We start from the raw sequence: 16,437 nt of genomic DNA, 5'->3' as shown, positions 1-16,437 counted from the left end.
GACAAAGGCACAAATGGCTCTTCTTTAAATGGGAGACACAGGGATCTAAAGGCTTATTGCTCCGAAGAATTACAGAAGAAACTGCTTTCCATTAAATAGGAAATACAGTGCTATTTGCTATGTTTGGATATGAGTGGATATGTATCTCTCATCTATCCATGATTTCATGTGCTACTGCTGACTAATTTATCAGGGCACTGTGTCAGGGGTGTAAAATGATACTACAAGTCCTCTGAGTCACAGTTTAGTTTAACAAGGAACGTAATAGTAAATCCTTTTATAAGGAATTCTTTCTAAATCCTTTAAAATGTAATTTCTGGGACTTCTAGGTTTTTAGGGTTAATATATTGAAATTTTATTTTTCTGACTTCAATAAATTATTATATCTTTAAAGTTTTAATTTATGCATCTTTAAAAAAACAGTTGGTTTTGCTTGGGATTCAATAAGTCTTTATTCTTAGGAGTAACTTGATTGATGACAATTTCCTTTTTATTGTCTCTTTAAATACAACACATACAATTATCTTAAACATTTAATCAATACACAGGCACATAACAAGTCCTTCTCTTTCACCTTCTATTCTGTAGTCAACCCATCGCTTGAAGTAGATGGAGAAAGAAAACTTTACCCTGTACCTGAGCCCTATGAATTTCAAAGACAAAAGATAGCTTAACAGGAGAGAAACATACAAATCTTATTTGATGTTAATGTTTTTTACAGGGGACTTCATAGAAAAGAAGTGAAAACTCAAAGAAGCAGTAAGACTTGGGGTTTATATACCATTTTAACAAAGGGTGATAAATTGTGGAGATATGACTAAACAAAGAAAAGGGGCTTGGGCTTCCAGGGGTGGTATATTGTGGGACAGTGACTAAGAAATATATGGGGGAAGCTAATGGAAGATGAGGATTATTTTAGTAAAATTAATGTAGATTCATCTTGGTATTAACTCCCATTGCCAGTGATAAGAGTGTTCTCCCCTTCCTGGTACAAGAAGGCACCTTTCTCACAGGAAATTTATGCCCAGCTTTTAGGCAGAAAGGGGTCAGAGCGCCCTTCCTATATATGCTATTTCTCAGTTGCCTTCAGCTAAAATAATCAATATGCCAAGGTGAAATATGTGGGGGTAACATGTTCTGATCCCCTTCAGTGGTTAACAGAGAACACAGTTATTCTAGTGCCTGCTGGAATCTGCGTCCACCTGTCCTTTCGGAGCCCACACAGACCCAACCAAGCTTGCTAGCAGCCAGGGGAAAAGCACCCGTGAGGACAAGAAGCCAGCACAGATCTGCTTCAGCAACATCTTCACGGCCAAAGGTGTTGCCGATGCATTAGATCAAGACTTGGACCAAAAGGAATGGATAAAATGATTCAAGATGGAAGAGGTGATGTGGCCATTACAAATGGTGCTACCATTCTGAAACAAACACAAGCATTACATTCAACAGCCAGAATGCTGGTAGAGCTAAGGCTCAAGAGAAAGAAGGAAATGGCACCACATCAGTGGTCATCATTGATGGCTCTCTCTTTGATTCCTGTACCAGGTTTTTTCAGAAATGGATTCATCATTTCCAAATCACTTTAGAAGGATTTGGAAAGGGTATTGAAATCTTGACATGCCGTGACCTGTGGAAGCGAGTGATAGAGAAGTGTTGTTAAACATTGCAGCCACTTCATTGAGCTCAGCAGTTGTCTCTCAGTATTCAAGTCTTTCTCTTACTTGAGTGTAAATGCAGGGAGGAAAGTGATTGATCCAGCCACAGCTACTGTTGTAGATCTCAGAGAGGTCAGAATAGTTAAAAAACCTGCTAATGCCCTCCAGGGTATAATGCTAAGTGAAATAAATCAGACAGACAAATACTGTGTCATCTCTCTTACAGGTGGAATCTAAAAAAAAAAAACAAAAACAACAAGCTCATCGATAGAACAGGTTGGTGGTTTCCAGAGGTGGGGGTAGAGGGGTGAGAGAAATGGGTGGGTAGACTGTTCTTGTTTTTTTGCTTGTTTTTAGTTTAAATAAACTGTCATTTTAAAAAAAAAGAAAGAAACTTGGTGGGACAATTGATAATTTTGTGTTGGTGGAAGGGCTGGTTCTCACCCAAAAGGTGGCCAATTCTGACATATCCAGAGTTGAAAAGATTAAGATTGGGCTTAAAAACAGATCATGATAATCAAACAGTTTCTGCTATGCCCACATGGATGGAGCCCTGAGGAAAGACAAACTATATTCTAAATTTAACGAAGCAAATTTTAAAAATGGATATAATGTCTTTCACATACAGAAGTCTATTCTTAAGACATGCTCTTAGTGATCTTGTATTAAATTTCCTGATCAAAATGAAGATTGTGGTAGTTAAGAACATTGAAAGAGAAAATATTGGAACCAAGCCAATTGCTCATACTGACCAACTTAACTGCTGACCTGCTGGGTTTGGCTGAATGAGCTGAGGGGGTCAATTTACATGGTTCTGGCACACTGCTCAAGATTACAGGCTATATTATCCCAGGAAAAAGTTACAGCTGTCGTTCCTGGTTCTAACACATTGGTGATTTGAAGAAGCTGGGCCCTCAGTTCATGATGCCCTATGCGTTATTCATTGTTTAGTAAAGCAGAGAGCTCTTATTGCAGGAGGTAGTGCTCCAGAGATAGAGTGGGCCCTGTGGTTAACCGAATATTCACGAACATTGAGTGGTATGGATTCCTACTGCGTTCATGCCTTTGCGGATGTTACGGAGCTCATTCCATCTACACTAGCTGAAACTGCTGGACTGAATCCCATGTCTACAGTCACAGAACTAAGGAAACCGGCATGGCAAGGAGAAAAACTATAGGCATAATGTCCAAAAGGATGGTATTTCCAACGTTTTGGAGGAACTGGTTATTCAGCCTTTGTTGGTTTCAGTCAGTGTACTGACTCTAGCAACTGAAACTGTGTGGCCCTGCAATAAACCTTTCTCTGCTCCAAACTCTGATGTTTCAGTTTGTTTGTCTTCACTGTATGTGGGGCACATGAACTTGCATTTGGTAACAGTATGAAGTAGGATTCACTTCTTATAAAAGAAGAGTTGGGGTGGGTATTTCAGCACTGTTTATAGATGGTCTGTTTTTTCCCAGCTAATTTGAATGTTTTCTCTAGTTTGTTGACTTATCTTTTCCTCTACTAATAGCACTCTGTCTCAATTACTATATGCTTATGACATGTTTAAACATCTGGTGTTATAGTCTAATCTCCTACCTCGTCATTCTTCTTTCTCAAAAAAAAAATCCTTGGCCATTTCTGTGAATTGTTTAAGTTGAACTCTGAAAGCCAGTTTATAAAGAATCCATTAAGACATTGCTTTAGGATTTTGAATAGAATGGGATTGGATTATAAATCAATTTGGAAATAAGTAGTAACTTTACAATATTGTGTCTTCCCTTCTAGGAACATAACTCCTGTTCCACTTATTTAGGTCTCTTATGGTTTTCTTCATACAGGTCCTGTGTTTTTGCCAGGAGTAGTCCAACTCTTTGAGTTCTTTTGCCACTGGGAATAGAATCTGGAGAGGATGTTTTGCCTTCCCAGAGAGATCCTGCCTTGAAGAGAAGAGCTCACAGGACAGAGGTCAGAGATTGGGGGTGGGATGGAGCATGGAGAAAAAGTTTTGATGACATGACTGAAATCTCACAATTTGGCTGTGCCTAAAGCTAGTTGGGGCTCAATAAATTTACTTTTCTGCTTAAGCTGATTTTTTAAAAACTTTTATTTTATATTGGAATATAGTTGATTAACAATGCTGTGTTAGTCTCAGGTGTACAGCAAAGTGATTCAGTTATATACATGTACATGTACCTACTCTTTTTCAAATTATTTTCCCACTTACATTGTTACATAATATTGAGCAGAGTTCCCTGTGCTATACAGTAGGTCCTTTTTGGGTATCTATTTTATATATAGCAGCGTATACATGTCAATCCCAAACTCCCTAATTATCCCTCTCCACCCCCCACCCTTCCCCTCTGGTGACCATAAATTTGTTCTCTAAGTCTGTGAGTCTGTTTCTGTTTTGTAAATAAGTTCATTTGTACCATTTTTAAAATATTTTTTATATATGTGATATCATATGATATTTGTCTTTCCCTGTCTGACTTACTTCACTTAGTACGATAATCTCCAGGTCCATCCATGTTGCTGCAAATGGCATTATTTCATTCTTGTTAATGGCTGAGTAATATTCCATTGTTTATATGTACCATATCTTCTTTATCCATTCTTCTGTCGATGGACATTTGGGTTGCCTCCATGTCTTGGCTATTGTAAACAGTGCTGCAGTGAACATTGAGGTGCATGAATTCTTTCAAACCATGGTTTTCTCCAGATATATGCCCAGGAGTGGAATTCCTGGATCATATGGTGGCTCTATTTTTAGCTTTTTTTTTTTTTTTTTTTTTTTTTTTTTTTTGCGGTACGCGGGCCTCTCACTGTTGTGGCCTCTCCCGTTGCGGAGCACAGGCTCCGGACGCGCAGGCTCAGCGGCCATGGCTCACGGGCCCAGCCGCTCCGCGGCATATGGGATCCTCCCAGACCTGGGCACGAACCCGTATCCCCTGCATCGGCAGGCGGACTCTCAACCACTGCGCCACCAGGGAGGCCCTATTTTTAGCTTTTTTAAGGAACCTCCATACTCTTCTCCTTAGTAGCTGTACCAATTTACATTCCTACCAATAATGTAGGAGGGTTCCCTTTTCTCTACACCCCTCCAGCATTTATTGTTTGTAGACTTTTTTTTTTTTTTTTTTTTTTTTTTTGCGGTACGCGGGCCTCTCACTGTTGTGGCCTCTCCCCTTGCGGAGCACAGGCTCCGGACGCGCAGGCTCAGCGGCCATGGCTCACGGGCCCAGCCGCTCCACGGCATGTGGGATCTTCCCAGACCAGGGCACGAACCCGTGTCCCCTGCATCGGCAGGCGGACTCTCAACCACTGCGCCACCAGGGAAGCCCTGTTTGTAGACTTTTTGATGATGGCCATTCTGACTGGTGTGAGGTGATAGGTCATTGTAGTTTTGATTTGCATTTCTCTAATAATTAGCAATGTTGAGCATCCTTTCATGTGACTTCTACTCATTTTTTGATTGGGTTGTTTGTCTTTTTGATATTGAGCTGCATGAGCTGTTTGTAAATTTTGGAGACCAATCCCTTGTCGGTCGCATCATTTGCTAATATTTTCTCCCATTCTGTGGGTTGTCTTTTCATTTTGTTTATGGTTTCCTTTGCTGTGCAAAATCTTTTGAGTTTAATTAGGTTCCATTTGTTTATTTTTGTTTTTATTTCCATAACTCTCGGAGATGGATCAAAAGAGATGTTGCTGCGATTTATGTCAAAGAGTGTTCTGCCTACGTTTTCCTTTAAGAGTTTTATAGTGCCTGGTCTTCAACTTAGGTCTTTAATCCATGTTGAGTTTATTTTTGTGTATGGTGTTAAAGAGTGTTCTAATTTCTTTTTTTTTTTTTTTACATGTAGCTGTCCAGTTTTCCCAACACCATTTATTGAAGAGACTGTATTTCCCCCATTGTATAGTCTTGCCTCCTTTGTCATAGATTCATTGACATAGCTGTGTGTGTTTATTTCTGGGCTTTCTATCCTGTTCCATTGAACTATATTTCTATTTCTGTGCTAGTACCATAATGTTTTGATGACTATACCTTTGCAGTATAGTCTGAAGTCAGGGCGCCTGATTGCTGCAGCTCCATTTTTCTTTCTCAGGATTGCTTTGGCTATTCAGGGTCTTTTGTGTCTCCATACAAATTTTAAGATTTTTTGTTCTAGTTCTGTGAAAAATGCCATTGGTAATTTGATAGGGATTGCATTGAATCTGTAGAGTGCCCTGGGTAGTATAGTCATTGTGACAATATTGATTCTTTCAATCCAAGAACATGGTATATCTTTCCATCTGTTTGTGTCATCTTCAGTTTTTTTCATCAGCATCTTATAGTTTTCACAGTACAGGTCTTTTGTCTCCTTAGGTAGTTTTATTCCTAGCTATTTTATTCTTTTTGATGTGATGGTAAATGGGATTGTTCCTTTAATTTCTTTTTCTGATCTTTCATTGTTAGCATATAGAAATACAACAGATTTCTTTCTTTTTTTTTTTAAACATCTTTATTGGAGTATAATTGCTTTACAATGGTGTGTTAGTTTCTGCTTTATAACAAAGTGAATCAGTTATACATATACATATGTCCCCATATCTCTTCCCTCTTGCATCTCCCTCCTTCCCACCCTCCCTATCCCACCCCTCTAGGTGGTCACAAAGCACCGAGCGGATCTCCCTGTGCTATGCAGCTGCTTCCCACTAGCTATCTACTTTATGTTTGGTAGTGTATATATGTCCATGCGACTGTCTCACTTTGTCCCAGCGTACCCTTCCCCCTCCCTGTATCCTCAAGTCCATTCTCTAGTAGGTCTGCATCTTTATTCCTGTCTTCCCCCTAGGTTCTTCTGACCACTTTTTTTTCTTTTTATATTCCATATATATGTGTTAGCATATGGTATTTCTTTTTCTCTTTCTGACTTGCTTCACTCTGTATGACAGTCTCTAGGTCCATCCACCTCACTACAAATAACTCAGTTTTGTTCCATTTTATGGCTGAGTAATATTCCACTATATATGTGCCACATCTTTATCCATTCATCTGTCGATGGACACTTAGGTTGCTTTCATGTCCTGGCTATTGTAAATAAAGCTGCAATGAATATTTTGGTACATGACTCTTTTTGAATTATGGTTTTCTCAGGGTATATGCCCAGTAGTGGGATTGCTGGGTCATATGGTAGATCTATTTTTAGTTTTTTAACTAAACAGTTTTTTTACTGTTCTCCATAGTGGCTGTATGAATGTACACTCCCACCAGCAGTGCAAGAGGGTTCCCTTTTCTCCACATCCCCTCCAGCATTTATTGTTTCTAGATTTTTTGATGATGGCCATTCTGACCGGTGTGAGATGATATCTCACTGTAGTTTTGATTTGCATTTCTCTAATGATTAATGATGTTGAGCATTCTTTCATGTGTTTGTTGGCAATCTATATATCTTCTTTGGAGAAATGTCTATTTCGGTCTTCTGCACATTTTTTGGATTGGGTTGTTTGTTTTTTTGATGTTGAGCTGCATGAGCTGCTTGTAAATTTTGGAGATTAATCCTTTGTCAGTTGCTTCATTTGCAAATATTTTCTCCCATTCTGAGGGTTGTCTTTTGGTCTTGTTTATGGTTTCCTTTGCTGTGCAAAAGCTTTTAAGTTTTTCCATTTGTTTATTTTTGTTTTTATTTCCATTTCTCTAGGAGGTGGGTAAAAAGGATCTTGCTGTGATTTATGTCATAGTGTTCTGCCTATGTTTTCCTCTAAGAGTTTTATAGTGTCTGGCGTTACATTTAGGTCTTTAATCTGTTTTGAGTTTATTTTTGTGGATGGTGTTAGGGAGTGTTCTAATTTCATTCTTTTACACGTAGCTGTCCAGTTTTCCCAGCACCACTTATTGAAGAGGCTATCTTTTCTCCACTGTATATTCTTGTCTCCTTTATCAAAGGTAAGATGACCATATGTGCATGGGTTTACCTCTGGGCTTTCTATCCTGTTCCATTGATCTATATTTCTGTTTTTGTGCCAGTACCATACTCTCTTGATTACTGTAGCTTTGTAGTATAGTCTGAAGTCAGGGAGCCTGATTCCTCCAGCTCCATTTTTCTTTTTCAAGATTGCTTTGGCTATTCGGGGTCTTATGCATTTCCATACAAATTGTGAAAAAATTTTTTCTACTTCTGTGAAAAATGCCAGTGGTAGTTTGATAGGGATTGCATTGAATCTGTATTTTGCTTTGGGTAGTAGAGTCATTTTCACAATATTGATTCTTCCAATACAAGAACATGGTATATCTCTCCATTTATTTGTATCATCTTTAATTTCTTTCATCAGTGTCTTATAATTTTCTGCATACAGGTCTTTGTCTCCTTAGGTAGGTTTATTCCTAGATATTTTATTCTTTTTTTTTAAAGGCCTTTAATATATTTTTAATGTGTAGTCACTACCAGCTATGTTGTCAATGTAGAAGATGTGATTTACTTTTTTTTTTTTTACATCTTTATTGGAGTATAATTACTTTACAATGGTGTGTTAGTTTCTGCTTTATAACAAAGTGAATCAGTTACACATATACATATGTTTCCATATCTCCTCCCTCTTGTGTCTCCCTCCCTCCCACCCTCCCTATCCCACCCATCCAGGTGGTCACAGAGCACTGAGCTGATCTCCCTGTGCTATGTGGCTGCTTCCCACTAGCTATCTATTTTACGTTTTGTAGTGTATATATGTCCATGGCACTCTGTCACTTTGTCACAGCTTACCCTTCCCCCTCCCCATATCCTCAAGTCCATGCTGTAGTGGGTCTGTGTCTTTATTCCCGTCTTACCCCTAGGTTCTTCATGACATTATTTTTTTCTTAGATTCCGTATATATGTGTCAGCATATGGTATTTCTTTTTCTTTCTGACTTACTTCACTCTGTATGACAGACTCTAGGTCCATCCACCTCACTACAAATAACTCAATATCATTTCTTTTTATGGCTGAGTAATATTCCGTTGTATATATGTGCCACATCTTCTTTATTATCCATTCATCAGATGTTGGACACTTAGGTTGTTTCCATCTGATATGTTATTCTTTTTGTTGCAGTGGTAAGTGGGAGTGTTTTCTTAGTTTCACTTTCAGATTTTTCATCATTAGTGTATAAGAATGCCAGATATTTCTGTGCATTAATTTTGTATCCTGCTATTTTACCAAATTCATTGATTAGCTCTAGTAGTTTTCTAGTAACATCTTTAGGATTCTCTATGTATACCATCATGTCATCTGCAAACAGTGGCAGCTTTACTTCTTCTTTTCTGATTTGGAATCCTTTTATTTCTTTTTCTTCTCTGATTGTTGTAGCTAGAACTTCCAAAACTATGTTGAATAAGAGTGCTGAGAGTGGGCAACCTTGTCTTGTTCCTGATCTTAGTGGAAATGCTTTCGGTTTTTCACCATTGAGGACTATGTTGGCTGTGGGTTTGTCATGTATGGCCTTTATTATGTTGAGGAAAGTTCCCTCTATGCCTACTTTCTGGAAGGTTTTTATCATAAATGGGTGTTGAATTTTGTCAAAAGCTTTCTCTGCATCTATTGAGATGATCATATGGTTTTTGTCCTTCAATTTGTTAATATGGTGTATCACATTGATTGATTTGCATCTATTGAAGAATATTTGCATTCCTGGAATAAACCCCACTTGATCATGGTGTATGATCCTTTTTATGTGGTGTTGGATTCTGTTTGCTAGTATTTTGTTGAGGATTTTTGCATCTATGTTCATCAGTGATATTGGCCTGTAGTTTTCTTTCTTTTTGACATCTTTGTCTGGTTTTGGTATCAGGGTGATGGTGGCCTCACAGAATGAGTTTGGGAGTGTTCTTCCCTCTGGTATATTTTGGAAGAGTTTGAGAAGGATGGGTGTTAGCTCTTCTCTAAATGTTTGATAGAATTTGCTTGTGAAGCCATCTTGTCCTGGGCTTTTGTTTTTTGGAAGATTTTTAATCACAGTTTCCATTTCAGTGCTTGTGATTGGCCTGTTCATATTTTCTGTTTCTTCCTGGTTCAGTCTCGGAAGTTGTGCATTTTAAGAATTTGTCCATTTCCTCCAGTTTGTCCATTTTATTGGCATATAGTTACTTGTAGTAATCTCTCATGATCCTTTGTATTTCTGCAGTGTCAGTTGTTACTTCTCCTTTTTCATTTCTAATTCTATTGATTTGAGTCTTCTCCCATTTTTTCTTGATAAGTCTGGCTACTGGTTTATCAATTTTATCTTCTCAAAGAACCAACTTTTAGCTTTATTGACCTTTGCTATCGTTTCCTTCATTTCTTTTTCATTTATTTCTGATCTGATCTTTATGATTTCTTTCCTTCTGCTAACTTTCGGGTTTTTTTGTTCTTCTTTCTCTAATTGCTTTAGGTGTAAGGTTATGTTGTTTATTTGAGATGTTTCTTGTTTCTTAAGGTAGGCTTGTATAGCTATAAACTTCCCTCTTAGAACTGCCTTTGCTGCATCCCATAGGTTATGGGTCATTGTGTTTTCATTGTCATTTGTTTCTAGGTATTTTTTTATTTCCTCTTTGATTTCTTCAGTGATCACTTCGTTATTAAGTAGTGTGTTGTTTAGCCTCCATGTGTTTATATTTCTTACTGATTTATTCCTGTAATTGATATCTAGTCTCACAGCGCTGTGGTCAGAAAAGATACTTGATACAATTTCAATTTTCTTAAATTTACCAAGGTTTGATTTGTGACCCAAGATGTGATCTATCCTGGAGAATGTTCCATGAGCACTTGAGAAGAACGTGTGTTCTGTTGTTTTTGGATGGAATGTCCTATGAATATCAATGAAGTCCATATTGTTTAATGTATCATTTAAAGCTTGTGTTTCCTTATTTATTTTCATTTTGGATGAACAGTCCATTGGTGAAAGTGGGGTGTTAAAGTCCCCTACTATGACTGTGTTACTGTTGATATCCCCTTTTACGGCTGTTAGTATTTGCCTTATGTATGGAGGTGCTCTTATGTTGGCTGCATAAATATTTACAATTGTAATATCTTCTTTGATTGATCCCTTGATCATTATGTAGTGTCCTTCTTTGTCTCTTGTAATACTCTTTGTTTTAAAGTCTATTTTGTCTGATATGAGAATTGCTGCTCCAGCTTTCTTTTGATTTCCATTTGCATGGAATATCATTTTCCATCCTCTCACTTTCAGTCTGTATGTGTCCCTAGGTCTGAAGTGGGTCTCTTGTAGAGAGCATATATATGGGTCTTGTTTTTGTATCCATTCAGCCAGTCTAACTTTTGGTTGGAGCATTAAATCCATTTACATTTAAAGTAATTATCGATATGTATGTTCCTAGGACCATTTTCTTAATTGTTTTGGGGTTGTTATTTTAGGTCTTTTCCTTCTCTTGTGTTTCTTGCCTAGAGAAGTTCCTTTAGCTTTTGTTGTAAAGCTGGTTTGGTGGTGCTGAACTCTCTCAGCTTTTGACTGTCTGTAAAGGTTTTAATTTCTCCATCAAATCTGAATGAGATCCTTGCTGGGTAGAGTAATCTTGGTTGTAGGTTTTTCTCCTTCATCACTTTAAATATGTCCTGCCACTCCCTTCTGGCTTGCAGAGTTCCTGCTGAAAGATCAGCTGTTAACCGTACGGGGATACCCTTATGTGTTACTTGTTGTTTTTTCCTTGCTGCTTTTAATATTTGTTCTTTGTATTTAACTTTTGATAGTTTGATTAATATGTGTCTTGGCGTGTTTCTCCTTGGATTTATCCTGTATGAGACTCTCTGTGCTTCCTGGACTTGATTAACTATTCATTTCCCATATTAGGAAAGTTTTCAACTATAATCTCTTCAAATATTTTCTCAGTCCCTTTCTTTTTCTCTTCTTCTTCTGGGACCCCTATAACTCGAATGTTGGTGCGTTTAATGTTGTCCCAGAGGTCTCTGAGACTGTCCTCAATTCTTTTGATTCTTTTTTCTTTATTCTGCTCTGCAGTAGTTATTTCCACTATTTTATCTTCTAGGTCACTTCTCCGTTCTTCTGCCTCAGTTATTCTGCTATTGATCCCTTCTAGAGAACTTTTAATTTCATTTATTGTGTTGTTCATCTCTGTTTGTTTGCTCTTTAATTCTTCTAGGTCCTTGTTAAACGTTTCTTGTATTTTCTCCATTCTATTTCCAAGATTTTGGATCATCTTTACTATCATTCTGAATTCTTTTTCAGGTAGACTGCCTATTTCCTCTTCATTTGTTAGGTCTGGTGGGTTTTTGCCTTGCTCCTTCATCTACTGTGTGTTTCTCTGTCTTCTCATTTTGCTTAACTTACTGTGGTCTCCTTTTCGCAGGCTGTAGGTTTGTAGTTTCCGTTGTTTTTGGTGTCTGTCTCCAGTGGCTAAGGTTGGTTCAGTGGGTTGTGTAGGCTCCCTGGTGGAGGGGACTAGTGCCTATCTTCTGGTGGATGAGGCTGGATCTTGTCTTTCTGGTGGGCAGGTCCATGTCTGGTGGTGTGTTTTGGGGTGTCTGTGGCCTTATTATGATTTTAGGCAGCCTCTGTGCTAATGGATGGGGTTGTGTTCCTGTCTTGCTAGTTGTTTGGCATAGGGTGTCCAGCTCTGTAGCTTGCTGTTCGTTGAGTGGAGCTGGGTCTTGGCGTTGAGATGGAGATCTCTGGGAGATTTTCACCATTTGATATTACATGGAGCTGGGAGGTCTCTTGTGGACCAGTGTCCTGAACTTGGCTCTCCCACCTCAGTAGCACAGCCTTGACGCCTGGCTGGAGCACCAAGAGCCTGTCCTCCACACGGCTCAGAATAAAAGGGAGAAAAAAAAGGAAGAAAGAAAGAATGAAGAAGATAAAATAAAATTAAAATTAAATTAAATAAATTTATTAAAATAAAAAATAATTATTAAGAAAAAATATTTTTAAGTAATAAAAAAAACGGACAGACAGAGCTCTAGGACAAATGGTAAAAGCAAAGCTATACAGACAAAATCTCACACAGAAGCATACACATACACACTCACAAAAAGAGAAAAAGGGAAAAAAATATATATATCGTTGCTCCCAAAGTCCACCTTCTCAATTTGGGATGATTCGTTGTCTATTTAGGTGTTCCACAGATGCAGGGTACATCAAGTTGATTGTGGAGATTTAATCCACTGCTCCTGTGGCTGCTAGGAGAGACTTCCCTTTCTCTTCTTTGTTCACACTGCTCCTGGGTTTTAGCTTTGGATTTGGACCCGCCTTTGCGTGTAGGTCTCCTGGGGCCATCTGTTCTTCACTCAGACAGGACGGGGTTAAAGCAACAGCTGATTCGGGGGCTCTGGCTCACTCAGGCCGAGGGGAGGCAGGGGTACGGATGGATGCGGGGCGAGTCTGCAGCTGCAGAGGCCAGCGTGGCTTTGCACCAGCCTGAGGTGCGCCTTGTGTTCTCCCGGGGAAGTTGTCTCTGGATTACAGGACCCTGGCAGTGGCGGGCTGCACAGGCTCCTGGGAGGGGAGATGTGAATAGTGACCTGTGCTTGCACACAGGCTTCTTGGTGGATGTAGCAGCAGCCTTAGCGTCTCATGCCCGTCTCTGGGGTCCGCATTGATAGCTGCGGCTCGCGCCTGTCTCTGGAGCTCCTTTCAGTCACGCTCTTAATCCCCTCTCCTTGTGCACCAGGAAACAAAGAGGCAAGAAAAAGTTTCTTGTGTTTTCGGCAGCTCCAGAGTTTTTCCCAGACTCCCTCCCGGCTAGCCGTGGTGCACTAGCCCCCTTCAGGCTGTGTTCACGCAGCCAACCCCAGTCCTCTCCCTGGGATCCGACCAAAGCCTGAGCCTCAGCTCCCAGCCCCCACTCGTCCTGGTGGGTGAGCAGACAAACCTCTCAGGCTGGTGAGTGCTGGTCAGCACCGATCATCTGTGCGGGAATCTCTCCGCTTTCCCCTCCGCACCCCTGTTACTGCGCTCTCTTCAGTGGCTCTGAAGCTCCCCTACTCCACCACCCACCCGCGAAGGGGCTTCTAGTGTGTGGAAACCTTTCCTCCTTCACAGCTCCCCCCAACTGGTGCAGGTCCCGTCCCTATTCTTTGTCTCTGTTTATTTTTTTTCCTTTTGCCCTACCCAGGTACATGGGGGAGTTTCTTGCCTTTTGGGAGGTCTGAGGTCTTCTGCCAGCGTTCAGTAGGTGTTCTGTAGGAGTTGTTCCACATGTAGATGTATTTCTGATGTATTTGTGGGGAGGAAGGTGATCTCCGCATCTTACTCTTCCACCATCTTGAAGCTCCTCTGCAACAGAGTTCTGTGTATTAATTTCATAACCTGCAACTCTACCGAATTCATTGATGAGCTCTAATAGTTTTCTGTCATCTGAAAACAGTGACAGTTAACTTCTTCTTTTCCAGTTTGGATTCCTTTTATTTCTTTTTCTTCTCTGATTGCTGTAGCTAGGACTCCCAAAACTATGTTGAATAAAAGTGGTGAGAGTGGACATCCTTGTCTTGTTCCTGATCTTACAGGAGATGTTTTCAGCTTTTCACTGTTGAGTGTGATGTTAGCTGTAGGTTTGTCATATATGGCCTTTATTAAGTTGAGGTATGTTTCCTTTATACCCACTTTCGGGAGAGTTTTTATCATAAATGGGTGTTGAATTTTGTCAAAAACTTTTTCTGCATCTATTGAGATGATCATATGGTTTTTATTCTTCAATTTGTTGATGTGTATCACAGTGATTGGTTTGCAGATATTAAGAAATCCTTGCATCCCTGGGATAAATCGCAGTTGATCAGGGTGTGTGATCCTTTTAATGTATTGTTGGATTCAGATTGCTAGTATTTTGTTGAGAAGTTTTGTGTCTATGTTCATCAGTGATACTGGCCTGTAATTTTCTCTTTTTTTGTTATCTTTGTCTGGTTTTGGTATCAGGGTGATGGTGGCCTCATAGAATGAGTTTGGGAGTGTTCCTTCCTCTGCAATTTTTTGGAACATTTTCAGAAGGATAGGCGTTACTCTTCTCTAAATGTTTCATAGAATTCGCCTGTGAAGCTATCTGATCCTGGACTTTTGTTTGTTGGGAGTTTTTTCCACCACAATTTCAATTTCAGTACTTGTGATTGGTCTGTTTTTATTTTCTATTTCTTCCTGGTTCAGTCTTGGGAGATTGTACCTTTGTAAGAATTTGTCCATTTCTTCCAGGTTTTCCATTTTATTGGCATACAGTTGCTTGTAGTAGTCTCTTATGTTCCTTTGTATTTCTGTGGTGTCAGTTGTAACTTCTCCTTTTTTTCATTTGTAATTTTATTGATTTGAGTCCTTGCTTTTTTTCTTGATGAGTCTGGCTAAAGGTTTATCAATCTTGTTTATCTTTTCAAAGAACCAGCTTTTAGTTTCATTGATCTTTGCTATTGTTTTGTCTTTATTTCCTTTATTTCTGCTCTGATCTTTATGATTTCTTCTACTAACTTTGAGTTTTATTTCTTCTTCTTTCTCTAGTTGCTTTAGGTGTAAGGTTAGGTTGTTTATTTGAGATTTTTCTTGTTTCTTGAGGTAAGATTGTATTGCTATAAACTTCCCTCTTAGAACTTCTTTTGCTGCTTCCCATAGATTTTGGATCATTGTCTTTTTGTTTTCATTTGTCTCTAGGTATTTTTTAATTTCCTCTTTGATTTCTTCAGTGATCCATTGGTTGTTTAGTAGCATATTGTTTAGCCTTCAGGTGTTTGTGTTTTTTACAGTTTTTTTCTGGTAGTTTATTTCTAATCTCATAGCATTGTGGTCAGAAAAGATGCTTGATACGATTTCAGTTTTCTTAAATTAAATGAGGCTCGCTTTGTGGCCCAGCATGTGGTCAGTCCTGGAGAACATTCCATGTGTATTTGAAAAGAATATGTATTCTGTTGTTTTGGGATAGAATGTCCTATAGATATCTGTTAAGTCCTGCTGGTCTACTGTGTCATTTAAGACCACTGTTGCCTTGCTGATTTTCTGTCTGGATGATCTGTCCATTTGATGAAAGTGAGGTGTTAAAGTCCCCCACTATTATCGTGTTACTGTCAATTTCTCCATTTTGGCTGTTAGTATTTGCCTTATATATGGAGGTGCTCCTATGTTGAGTGCATATATATTTACCACTGTTACATCTTCTTCTTGGATTGATCCCTTGATCATTATGCAGTGTCCTTCTTTATCTCTTGTAACAGTCTTTAAAGTCTATTTTGTCTGATATGAGTATTACCATTCAGCTTTCTTTTGATTTCCACTTGTGTGGAATACCTTTTTCCATCCCCTCACTTTCAGTCTGTAAATGTCCCTAAATCTGAAGTGGGTCTCTCATAGACAGCATATATATGGGTCTTGTTTTTGTATCTATTCAGCCAGTCTGTCTTTTTGGTTGGAGCATTTAATCCATTTACATTAAAGGTAACTATTGATATGTATGTTTCTATTGTCATTTTCTTAATTGTTTGGGGTTTGTTTTTGTAGGTCTTTTTTCTTCCCTTCCTCTTCTGTTCTCTTGTGGTTTGATGACCGTCTATAGTGTTGTGTTTGGGTTGCTTTTGTGTGTGTGTGTGTGTGAATCTATTGTAGTTTTCAGGTTTGCTGTTCCCATGAGGTTTTGATATAGCAGTCTATATATGTACATGGTTGTTTTAAGTTGCTGGTCTCATTCCTGCCCAGAGAAGTTCCTTTAGCATTTGTTGCAAAGCTGGTCTGGTGGTGCTGAATTCTCTTAGCTTTTGGTTGTCTGTAAAGCTTTTGATTTCTCCGTCAAATCTGAATGAGAGCCTTGATGGGTAGAGTATTCTTGGTTGTAGTTTATTCCCTTTCATCACTTTAAGTATATTA

The 16,437-nt window shown here is 39.0% G+C and overlaps 1 pseudogene across 1 annotated transcript; it reads left to right on the top strand.

The window, feature by feature from the left end:
- Window positions 1-129: 129 nt before the first annotated feature.
- LOC307049503 (T-complex protein 1 subunit delta-like) lies at window positions 130-3,038 on the top strand (annotated as a pseudogene). The gene is made up of 3 exons: window positions 130-141; window positions 1,180-1,802; window positions 2,047-3,038. The product of its transcript is annotated as a T-complex protein 1 subunit delta-like (transcript).
- The last annotated feature ends 13,399 nt before the right edge of the window (window positions 3,039-16,437 follow it).

Source organism: Hyperoodon ampullatus (genome assembly GCF_949752795.1).
Source record: "Hyperoodon ampullatus genome assembly, chromosome: 3".
NCBI classification, from domain to species: domain Eukaryota; kingdom Metazoa; phylum Chordata; class Mammalia; order Artiodactyla; family Ziphiidae; genus Hyperoodon; species Hyperoodon ampullatus.
This window is presented reverse-complemented; position numbering and strand designations above follow the sequence as displayed.